This window comes from Protopterus annectens, chromosome 12.part0, assembly GCF_019279795.1.
Source record: "Protopterus annectens isolate FY-2018-M chromosome 12.part0, PAN1.0, whole genome shotgun sequence".
NCBI classification, from domain to species: Eukaryota; Metazoa; Chordata; order Ceratodontiformes; family Protopteridae; genus Protopterus; species Protopterus annectens.
The window spans coordinates 1544854545-1544867511 of NC_056746.1; positions in this window are offsets into that span (position 1 = coordinate 1544854545).

Below are 12967 nucleotides of genomic sequence, written 5' to 3' on the forward strand. Positions count from 1 at the left end.
TTTCTACCTGTGCGACCTTCTTTTCTTGCTGTAAACGAAGTTTAAACTGCTATTTTATCTGTATTGAGCATTTTTTTACCTGCACTTAAGTTAAAGTTTGTTTGTTTAATTTTACTGTTGAGGCTGCCCACTCAAGTGCGCTAGCCTGTGCATTTAATATACTGCTGTTTCCCTGCATTTTTCTGTAGTTTTCTTACAAAAAAAAAAATATATCCTTGTTTTCCCACCTTTCCTTGACTAGAATAGTCCAGTATACAGGCTTTGCTGTATTCTGGTCTTTGGGATAGTTCCTGTGTTGCCCATTGCCTTACTTGGATAGAAGGAAGTTTCTTTGCTCACCAGTGGGAGTGGGGAGCCTTGAGCAGCCTATCTGTCCCTGAAGGAGTGACCTCAGCACAAGATCTAGTAGTAATTGGTTGTTTTGGACCATTTCTAGCTCTTTTGAAGTTCCCTGTATAAAAATCCACCTCTGAGCATTTTTTTTCGACTATACTACTCAGCAACAGCTCCTCGTGGTCCTGCAGAGTGGTGCTAGCAGCAGAGAACTGAAAAAGCGACTACTTTCCAGATTTAAGTATATTTTTGCTGTTTCTACCTGTGCGACCTTCTTTTCTTGCTGTAAACGAAGTTTAAACTGCTATTTTATCTGTATTGAGCATTTTTTTTACCTGCACTTAAGTTAAAGTTTGTTTGTTTAATTTTACTGTTGAGGCTGCCCACTCAAGTGCGCTAGCCTGTGCATTTAATATACTGCTGTTTCCCTGCATTTTTCTGTAGTTTTCTTACAAAAAAAAAAATATCCTTGTTTTCCCACCTTTCCTTGACTAGAATAGTCCAGTATACAGGCTTTGCTGTATTCTGGTCTTTGGGATAGTTCCTGTGTTGCCCATTGCCTTACTTGGATAGAAGGAAGTTTCTTTGCTCACCAGTGGGAGTGGGGAGCCTTGAGCAGCCTATCTGTCCCTGAAGGAGTGACCTCAGCACAAGATCTAGTAGTAATTGGTTGTTTTGGACCATTTCTAGCTCTTTTGAAGTTCCCTGTATAAAAATCCACCTCTGAGCATTTTTTTCGACTATACTACTCAGCAACAGCTCCTCGTGGTCCTGCAGAGTGGTGCTAGCAGCAGAGAACTGAAAAAGTGACTACTTTCCAGATTTAAGTATATTTTTGCTGTTTCTACCTGTGCAACCTTCTTTTCTTGCTGTAAACGAAGTTTAAACTGCTATTTTATCTGTATCGAGCATTTTTTTTACCTGCACTTAGTTAAAGTTTTGTTTGTTTTAATTTACTGTTGAGGCTGCCCACTCAAGTGTGCTAGCCTGTGCATTTAATATACTGCTGTTTCCCTGCATTTTTCTGTAGTTTTCTTACAAAAAAAAATATATCCTTGTTTTCCCGCCTTTCCTTGACTAGAATAGTCCAGTATACAGGCTTTGCTGTATTCTGGTCTTTGGGATAGTTCCTGTGTTGCCCATTGCCTTACTTGGATAGAAGGAAGTTTCTTTGCTCACCAGTGGGAGTGGGGAGCCTTGAGCAGCCTATCTGTCCCTGAAGGAGTGACCTCAGCACAAGATCTAGTAGTAATTGGTTGTTTTGGACCATTTCTAGCTCTTTTGAAGTTCCCTGTATAAAAATCCACCTCTGAGCATTTTTTTTTACTATACTACTCAGCAACAGCTCCTCGTGGTCCTGCAGAGTGGTGCTAGCAGCAGAGAAATGAAAAAGTGACTACTTTCCAGATTTAAGTATATTTTTGCTGTTTCTACCTGTGCAACCTTCTTTTCTTGCTGTAAACGAAGTTTAAACTGCTATTTTATCTGTATTGAGCATTTTTTTACCTGCACTTAAGTTAAAGTTTGTTTGTTTAATTTTACTGTTGAGGCTGCCCACTCAAGTGCGCTAGCCTGTGCATTTAATATACTGCTGTTTCCCTGCATTTTTCTGTAGTTTTCTTACAAAAAAAAAATATCCTTGTTTTCCCGCCTTTCCTTGACTAGAATAGTCCAGTATACAGGCTTTGCTGTATTCTGGTCTTTGGGATAGTTCCTGTGTTGCCCATTGCCTTACTTGGATAGAAGGAAGTTTCTTTGCTCACCAGTGGGAGTGGGGAGCCTTGAGCAGCCTATCTGTCCCTGAAGGAGTGACCTCAGCACAAGATCTAGTAGTAATTGGTTGTTTTGGACCATTTCTAGCTCTTTTGAAGTTCCCTGTATAAAAATCCGCCTCTGAGCATTTTTTTCGACTATACTACTCAGCAACAGCTCCTCGTGGTCCTGCAGAGTGGTGCTAGCAGCAGAGAACTGAAAAAGCGACTACTTTCCAGATTTAAGTATATTTTTGCTGTTTCTACCTGTGCAACCTTCTTTTCTTGCTGTAAACGAAGTTTAAACTGCTATTTTATCTGTATTGAGCATTTTTTTTACCTGCACTTAAGTTAAAGTTTGTTTGTTTAATTTTACTGTTGAGGCTGCCCACTCAAGTGTGCTAGCCTGTGCATTTAATATACTGCTGTTTCCCTGCATTTTTCTGTAGTTTTCTTACAAAAAAAATATATATCCTTGTTTTCCCGCCTTTCCTTGACTAGAATAGTCCAGTATACAGGCTTTGCTGTATTCTGGTCTTTGGGATAGTTCCTGTGTTGCCCATTGCCTTACTTGGATAGAAGGAAGTTTCTTTGCTCACCAGTGGGAGTGGGGAGCCTTGAGCAGCCTATCTGTCCCTGAAGGAGTGACCTCAGCACAAGATCTAGTAGTAATTGGTTGTTTTGGACCATTTCTAGCTCTTTTGAAGTTCCCTGTATAAAAATCCGCCTCTGAGCATTTTTTTCGACTATACTACTCAGCAACAGCTCCTCGTGGTCCTGCAGAGTGGTGCTAGCAGCAGAGAACTGAAAAAGCGACTACTTTCCAGATTTAAGTATATTTTTGCTGTTTCTACCTGTGCAACCTTCTTTTCTTGCTGAAAATGAAGTTTAAACTGCTATTTTATCTGTATTGAGCATTTTTTTTACCTGCACTTTAGTTAAAGTTTGTTTGTTTAATTTTACTGTTGAGGCTGCCCACTCAAGTGTGCTAGCCTGTGCATTTAATATACTGCTGTTTCCCTGCATTTTTCTGTAGTTTTCTTACAAAAAAAAAAATATATCCTTGTTTTCCCGCCTTTCCTTGACTAGAATAGTCCAGTATACAGGCTTTGCTGTATTCTGGTCTTTGGGATAGTTCCTGTGTTGCCCATTGCCTTACTTGGATAGAAGGAAGTTTCTTTGCTCACCAGTGGGAGTGGGGAGCCTTGAGCAGCCTATCTGTCCCTGAAGGAGTGACCTCAGCACAAGATCTAGTAGTAATTGGTTGTTTTGGACCATTTCTAGCTCTTTTGAAGTTCCCTGCATAAAAATCTGCATTTGCCTGGCTTTGCATGGTTGTGTGCGATTGTGCACACTTGTGCGCATAGCGCAGCAGCGGTTAAACAAGTTTAAACTATTTCTGGCTCCGCCAAGTCTGCTCTTCAGTTTTTCCCTTAAAACTGCTCTACCTTCAATAAAATCAGTCTATTCTCTATCCATAAATCCCAGCACTTGATCCTAAAGCATTTTTACACAGGTAAAGCACTCTTGAACAAAATAAAGCACTACATCCACCTACAATCCCCTTGAGTACCCACTTCCCTTTAGGTCCTTTCTGACTCAGTACTCTGCAATCCTTTACACTATTCTAGCATGTCGAGAGGTCAATTACTGGCGTCCTCTCCAGTTCAGTTGTTGAATCTGGGAATCTTGAGGCAATGTTTTAACTGCCTCATGTACAGAGACAGCCCTCTCCTCCTCCCAACAAATACAAATATATGTGAGAGATGCAACTATATAGCCAAACTGGAGGCTGAGCTCTCTCGACTCAGTACTGGCAAAACTAGTCAGGAGGAGAAGGTAACCACACAAACCACAAACCCAATCTCACATAGACCTACCACAACTGCAAACCAAACACATAAACACACAAAAACATACTCAGAGGCTCTAATTAAAAATCTACCAAAAGAACAGAGGCCTCGAAAGCAGACATCCAAGCAACCACTACCTCAAAACATAGCACATGCAACACATAGTTCACAAAGTCAGTGTGCCAAACAGTCACAACCCTTAAGGCCAAACAACATGCCTGATACACTTGTAATAGGTGACTCCATACTCAGACACACTGACGTCCCTCTCACCAGACTGAACAAGGAAAAGGTCACAGTAAGCTGCCTGTCGGGTGCTAGAATCCGTCACATAACACAAGCACTCAGGTCACTCCAAAGCAAGTACAAATATGACTCAGTCATTGTCCATGCCGGTGTGAATGTCCTGAGATGTACCTCCCTGGACTACATGAAAAGAGACATAGAGGAGCTCTCTGATTATGTAGCCCAGGCTGGTATGACCCTGACCCTGAGCAGCATCTTACCCTCACCAAGAATGATGCCACAGTACAAAGACAAAATGATCAGCTTTAACAATTGGCTCAATTGCTGGTGTCATTCTAAGGGGATCCAATGTCTGTCTGCTTGGGATGACATGCTTGACAAGCCATGCTGCTTCACAAGGGACGGCTTGCACCCGTCACCTCTGGGTTTCCAGATATTGGCTAAGGCTCTTGCCACCCCCATAGTGCCTTTTTTAGGCAAGGCTCAAAAGACAAATCCACCTCCCTAGAAAACACAAGTGGAAAAAAACTAAGGGTAATGCTGCTCAATGCCAGAAGTCTAAACCTCAAGATGCATGCTCTTGAAGCCCTCCTCAGTATGGAGAATATCGATGTCTGTGTAGTGACTGAAACCTGGTTCAAGGCTCCTGAGAGCACCCCAACACTACCAGGCTATACCTCATATCATGCTTTTTGGCCCCAAAACTTGGACCGAACCACAAAAGGAGGAGGAGTATCCATATTCATCAAAGATACCCACACCTCCAGGTTAGTGGCAACACACGAAGCATCGGAGACCATCCATGTGCAACTAACCATAGGCAAAACTGCCTTGCAGTTTGTAGCATGCTACAGACCACCCTCTCAAACTCTGGAACCACACTCAGCCTTCCTGAAGACACTGGAGAGTATGAATGTCCCTCCAAATACCATCATATTGGGAGACTTTAACTACCGAAACATAGACTGGGAGTATTACTCAAGCCCCATCACCCTAGACCAAAGGTTCCTAGAATTCATAAACTCAAATTTGATGGAACAACTAGTCACCACTCCCACAAGAGGAGATAATATACTAGTCCTGATCATCACAAACATGGGGACACAATGCTCCACACCAGAAATATACCCCTCATTGGTGAGATCAGACCACAAATTAATCTCACTGGAAATCCACATCTCGCCCCCACCCCCAGCACAAAAGACCACAGTGAAGAACTTCTCAAAAGCTGACTTCACACTTCTTAAGACTGAAGTGGTAACCTTCAAGGCCCCTGGGCCAGTGGAAGCCACAGCCCACACCACTGAATCCTTTATAAACGCTTTCTACGGACACCTTCAAGAATGCATGGATCATGCAATCCCAAATAAAACCAAGACCCATTCCCCCAAAGGCAGGCGTCCTGTCTGGTGGACCCCAGCCATAAACAAGCTTTACAACAGGAGGAGGAAGCTACTACATGACAGATCAAAATCCCCAAAAGGGAAGGCATCTCTGATCAGTACTAGCAAAAAACTATGATCACTCATAAAATCATCCAAGGCCAACTTTGAGAGAAAAATCACTAAAGACAATCACAAGACCTTCTTTAGTTATGTTAGAAACCTGGGTGGAAACTGCCAAATATGCTCAGAGTTAGTCCAAAAAGGCAAAAAATACACTGACCCCACAGACATTGCCAACATACTGGCAGACAGATTCAGTGCTAATTCCCCCCCCCCCCAAAAGGAGAAATATCTATCCCAGCAGAGTGTAACCTCCCTGACATCTCAGATGCCCAGGTGAGAGCTGCCCTCTCCAAAGCTAAAAACACAGCATCAATGGGACCAGACGGTGTCCCGGGTTGCGTGCTTCATGAACTCCAAGAGGAACTAAACCCACTGTTTAATCTTAGCCTTACTACAGGATACATACCCAAAAAATGGCGTACAGCAACAGTGGTCCCACTCCACAAAGGAGGTGCTTCTATGGACCCTGGAAATTACTGCCCCATAAGCTTGACGAGCCTGGTCTGCAAAGCTATGGAGAGGATCATTATGGAACTCATAAACAAAGACATTGGGGACCTACAGACACTGGATCCTACCCAATTCGGCTTTGTCAAGGGCAGATCCTGCCTTTTGAACCTGGTCGACTTTTTTGAAACAGTCACTAAGGCCATTGATGAGGGTAAGGCAGTTCATACAGCCTACCTTGATCTTGCAAAACCCTTCAACACAATACCCCACTCGGGCATCATAGACAAGCTCACCAGCTTAAATGTAAACCCATATGTTATAAGATGGGTTGCAAACTGGCTCAAGGACAGAACCCACAAGGTCAGAATTGCTGGAGCCATGTCAGACTCTAAGCCAGTCACAAGCGGTGTCCCACAGGGTTCAGTCCTGGGTCCCCTCTTGTTCGGCATTTATTTTTCTGAGGTGCAAGCAAACATAGGAGGATTGTGGCTGACAAAGTTCGCAGATGACTGCAAACTGGGCACCATAACTGATACTCCAGCGGACACAAGCATCCTTCTGAAAGGCCTCATAGAAATGGATAACTGGTGCCAGAGCCATGGCCTTAAACTGAATGCCAAATATGTTATGTCATACCCTTTGGGAAAAACAAAGTACCCACAAATTACCACATAGGTGGTAATCCATTAAGTACGGAAGAAGTAATCAGGGACCTAGGGACCCAAGTTGACAGTAACCTCTCATTTGGTACTCACATTGCCAAGGTGGTTAGGATGACCTTCTATATTACCCACCTTATCATGAAAGGATTCACATCTAGATCAAGAGAGGTCATTGTGCCCCTATACTCTTCCCTTATCAGGCCCATAATCGAGTACAGTGCCCCATTTGGGATGTACCTTACCCGACATCTGCAGCAGTTAGAAAGACCCCAAAAGTACCAACCCAAGAGGATCAAGGGTCTCAGACATATGTCATATGCTGCCCGGCTAAAGAAACTCCAGCTCTATTCAGTCGCATACCGCCTACTCAGAGGCGATCTATGCCTGACGTACAAGGCCATGTCCAATCCGGAATTAATGGACATGCTCCACCTCAGAAAATCCAAATCCACCAGAGCCACGAGAGTGAGAGATTTGAACCTCAACACAGAAATAAATAGGACATGCTGGAGGGACAGATACATAACCCAGAGGCTCCCTACACTCTGGAACAGAATCCCAGTCCATGTTAGGCATAGCCCCTCACTGACTCTCTTCAAGAGAAACTACTAGACTAAGGCACAGTAAACTAAACCCTAAATGGGCATAGTATTCTCTTTCCAAGGGGTGGCGAAAGCCACACACACTCTGGCTAGGCTTATAAATGCCCTAGGGCAGATAGCCTAGTATGAACCTATGAACCTATGTACCTATGTCCATAGTGGGCATTCTCACACACTTAAACAAATTTAGCAAATTTCAGTCAACAACATACTGAAAGGTCATACTGAGCAAGCTCACACACTTAGGCCATGTCTGAGTACAGCAGTGGGACACACATATCTGGCAGTTACAATTCTTATTCAAAACACCTCACAACAAGAGTTAAGAAGAAAACACACAGACTACCAGTACTTCACCAGTATCTCACTTTCTTTATTCCAGCGATCTGGTACCTCGGCAATTCGCCTTCAAGGATCACAGTTAATTGAATGCAAACATAATACTTATATACTCATTAAGACAATTAATATCTTAATTAACTAATTAAACAATGAAAATGTCAGCTTTCAATAATGTTTTAAATATATTAAAGTGACCATGAATTTAGAATAAATAAATATATATGTATAAATATATTTAAGTATACAGATATAAATATTTCATTAACTACCTAATTCCTGATTCATACCATTAGGCTTTAGAGTATGAAACTTAAAAATCATTCTAGTTTCAAGCTCCAATAATTTCACTACAATGTCATCCCCTCTTTGAAGGAAGGGCTTTCCTAATATACAAAATATTAAACTGCTAGAAGAACCACCATGTTTATCTTGAAAATGTTTAGCAACGGGACTAATCAAATTTTGATTTCTAATGCCTTTTAAATGCTCCAAAATACGTACTTTTACCATGCGTTTCGTCTGTCCTATGTACCACATATTTTTACATGAACAACCCACTATATAAACCACCCCTGTGGATTTACAACTAAAATGGTGTTTAGAAATAAATTTTATATCATTGATAACACTCAGGTTCCTGACCTTGTCACAAATATTACAAGAACCGCAGGGAAAAATACCTAATTTTAAAGCTATGATGTTATCTTTCCTTTCAATTAAATTATTATTTAACAATTCCTTAAGATTTTTTCCTCTCTTATAGGAAAATGTAATATGTTTAGGGTATAAATGACCAATAGACTCATCATCACTAACAAGATACCATTATTTTCTAACCAATGAAACCAGTTTCTCAGAAAAAGCAGAGAACTTGATTACATAAAAAAGCTTTTCATCATCTTTTTTATTATGTTCCATGGTGAAAGCTTCACGTCTTAATTCAAAATTTCCAACAAATGTACCAGTTCCATCTGCTTTTTTACCAAGTAATTTATCCCTACATGCTGATAGATGCATTTTATTATAACCCCTTTCACTTAACCTCAACACAACTTCATTCAATTCATTAATTTTTTCATTTTCCTTACTAGTGTGGTCAAAAATTCTCTTAAATTCACCAAAAGGTAATGCCTTTAATAGATGATCAGGATGCATGCTGGTCGCATGCAAAAACATATTAACTGAAGTGGATTTCCTAAAGGGCCTAAACCCTATATGTTCCCCGTCTTCAAATAATGTTAAATCTAAAAAATTAGTCTGTTTTCTACTTAACTCATAAGAAAATGAGAGATTATGTCTATTATTATTTAGGACCTCAAAAAAATTCAAAAAATTCATTTATATCTCCCTTACAAATAAAAATAAGATAATCTATAAAGCGCTTGTATAATATTAAACCCATGTATATAATAGCATATGAGGGTGCAAAGGCTGCCCCCATTGCTGTACCTTTCACCTGCAAAAAGTAGTTGTTGTAATTATGGGTCAAGCAAAACTCTAATAGACCCACCAGAAAGGTGGTTCTGGGCCCTTCACCTAATATATCAAAAATGGAATCCAGCCCCCATCTAATATCTATATTAGTATATAATGATTTGACATCTATAGTCACCCAATAATAGTCATGATGCCATTCAATTTGAGATATGCTATTAATGATATCCTGAGTATTAGAAATGTGAGCTACTACCTTATGTAAATGGGCTTTTAAATAAAAACCTAAGAAGGTGTTAACATTATCCAAAAAAGAACCTATCCCCGAAACTATAGGCCTGCCTGGTGGTTTTTGTAAGTTTTTGTGTACTTTAGGCAAAGCGTATAAAATGGGTATTGTGGGTTTTTTTTATATACAATCTACGAACATCTTTGTGTTCAAAAAAGCCCAAACGTTCACCTTTTTCTAATAAAAATGAAAGCTCATCATTAAACAACATGGTAGGTTCATTATCCAGCTTCTTATATTCTTCACCATTTTGAAGTATACTGTCAACCATCTCACAATAGTCAAATCTGTTCATAACAACCCAATTGCCACCTTTATCAGCACATTTAAATATGTAATTAATCTTAAACTTTTTTAATTCCTTCAAAGCTTGCCATTCATTTTTGTTTAAATTATAACATCTTTTTTCTTTACAAAACATTTTATATGCTGTTTCAATTTCTTTGAAAAGGACTTTAAAAAATACTGAGATGGCAGGCACATTAATGTTAGGTGTAAACTTGTTAGTGTTCCTTAAATGTGGCACAACCAACTTACCATAACCAGTATTATAAATACTATTATGGTTCATTTGTTCATCATTTTCATCTAACTCATAAAAGTCTGACCCATCATAGTCATACAAAGACAAATTCAATAAACTAGCATCTAAATCAATAGTGCTACAATGAACATTTGAGTCAACATTTCCAGAGACTAACTCATCTTCTCTTTTAAAATAAACTTTTAACAATAGCTTTCTAATGAAAGCTTTAAATTCAAAATATAAATCAGCAAGAGAAGGAAAAAAAGTTGGTATATTTTACTACCTTTTAACAAGATACTTTTCATATCATAAGTAAGTTCTAAATTTGATAAATTTACACACATTAAAGTCTCTGTGTCAGAAATTTCTGGGCTAAAACCCAGTTCACATACCAGTTCATTATTTGAAATGATTTCCTCCCTTCCTTCCATTCCTTTCCTTATTTGACCTACTCGTCTGAAAGGAATCTCCTGTATTCGATGAAATTGAGGCACCATCAAGAACCTCAGTTGTGTTTGCAATCGCTGATGTAGAGCTGGCAAAAGTCACATTTTTAGAAATATTCCTGTCCATTTAAGACGCTGAAGATGCTGAAATACTTCGTTGTCTCTGACTTCCATTTCTGACCTTCGACCTGCTACGTGCAGGTTCTTGTTGCCATGAGAACAATACACCAGTCTCATAATCTTTTAAATCATGCACTAACTTGTTTTGCTTCCTCTGGATGATTTCACCTTCCAGTTTGCAAATTTTCTCATTAACTTTCAAGATTTGCATCCTATAACAGGACTCCCCCCCCACCACCTTGTCCTGTAGATGCAAAATTTCTGATTTTAACTTTTCATGAGCTCTCATGTTACGTTTTATTAAAATGCGAAGCCAATTAATAGTGCATGATAGAGAAGCCTGTTTCCACTCATCAAACAGGTCAGACTCCTCTTCAGAAAATTGTGTAGCAGGAAGTTTATCAATACGCAACCCCCTTGGAGTAATGTTTAGACTTACATATTTCTCCAACAGGCGCGTATCCAAATATAACGCTATCTCCTTTGTCAAAAGTCTCTCCAGCTGTACGAACCGCCCATCTACATCTCGATCAGTGCCCACGTTCCAGGGATCCATTGTAGTGTATTTTCTTTCACGTTCATTCATGATATCAAAAAAAAGCATAGTTCCTGACAAATGGCTCTGTTCAGAGCCTCCATTTGTTTGCGACATAGTAATATGAAAGTATAAAATAACTGGTTGAAAAATGCTGGCTAAAAATCCAATTCAAAACACCTCACAACAAAAGTTAAGAAGAAAACACACAGACTGCCAGCACTTCACCAGTATCTCACTTTCTTTATTCCAGCGATCTGGTACCTCGGAAATTCGCCTTCAAGGATCAGTTAATTGAATGCAAACATAATACTTATATACTCATTAAGACAATTAATATCTTAATTAACTAATTAAACAATTATAACATCAGCTTTCAATAATGTTTTAAATATATTAAAGTGACCATGAGTTTAGAATAAATAAATATATATGTATAAATATATTTAAGTATACAGATATAAATAATTCATTAACTACCTAATTCCTGATTCATACCATTAGGCTTTGGAGTATGAAACTTAAAAATCATTCTAGTTTCAAGCTCCAATAATTTCACTACAATGTCATCCCCTCTTTGAAGGAAGGGCTTTCCCAATATACCAAATATTAAACTGCTAGAAGAACCACCATGTTTATCTTGAAAATGTTATGGAAGAGCCCCTCACTGACTCTCTTCAAGAGAAACCTTGATGAGTGGATGGGAGATCGTAGGTTTACCCCGGAGGTCATCTCTGTGTCACTACTAGACAGAGGCACAGTAAACTAAACCCTAAATGGGCATAGTATTCTTTTTCCAAGGGGTGGCGAAAGCCACACACATTCTGGCTAGGCTTATAAATGCCCTAGGGCAGATAGCCTAGTATGAACCTATGAACCTATGTCCATAGTGGGCATTCTCACACACTTAAACAAATTTAGCAAATTTCAGTTAACATCATACTGAAAGTTCATACTGTGCATGCTCACACACTTATGCCATGTCTGAGTACAGCAGTGGGCCACACATATCTGGCAGTTACAATTCTTACTCCAGACACATGTCACTATTCACCAATCCTGCCTTGCACACACAGAGTTATGAAAACAGACCCATATAATATATGGGACCCCTGTCATAATCAAACTATGTAATACAGTACTTAAGTAGTTCAAAGAAAGTGAAAATCCAAAGAAGATCGATAAATCTCCGATCAGTATAATCAAGAAACAATGAGCACTCCTAACATTATCCAAGTCATGTCCTGGCAAAAATATTACCAAAGAGTCCATAGAGAACCATGAAGCTTTCTTTAGCTATGTCATAAATATCAATGTAAACTCACATATGTTCTGAGTCATTGTAAAGTGTAAATTAATACATGTACATGACTGACATTGCCAACATCTTGTCAGACAGGTTCATACATATTTATCCCCCTCTCACTGACAAAAGGGCCCATTACCATACATGGAGATTGTGAAAAGCCAGAAATCACATATACAATGGTTAAACAGCTCTATCCAAACCTAAAAACACGGTGTCTATGGGATGACATGGTGTTCCTGGCTGTGTCATATGTGAACTCCAAAACAAACAGACCCTGCTCCTGAACAGTCTGTTGAGACTCACCCTCTGTACAGGATATGAAACTGTTGAATGGGTTACAGCAACATTTGGCACACTCCACAAGTGTTGCTGCACAACAGACCATGGGAACTATTGTCTTATAAGCCTAATAAGCCTGATCTGCAAGGCCATGGAGTCCATCATTATGGAACTCATAAACAGAGCTATTGCGAGCCTACAAACACCCAACCCTACCCATTTTGGTTTGGTCAGGGGCAGATCATGGTCTCTAAACCTGCTAGACAGTTTTCAAGGCAGTTT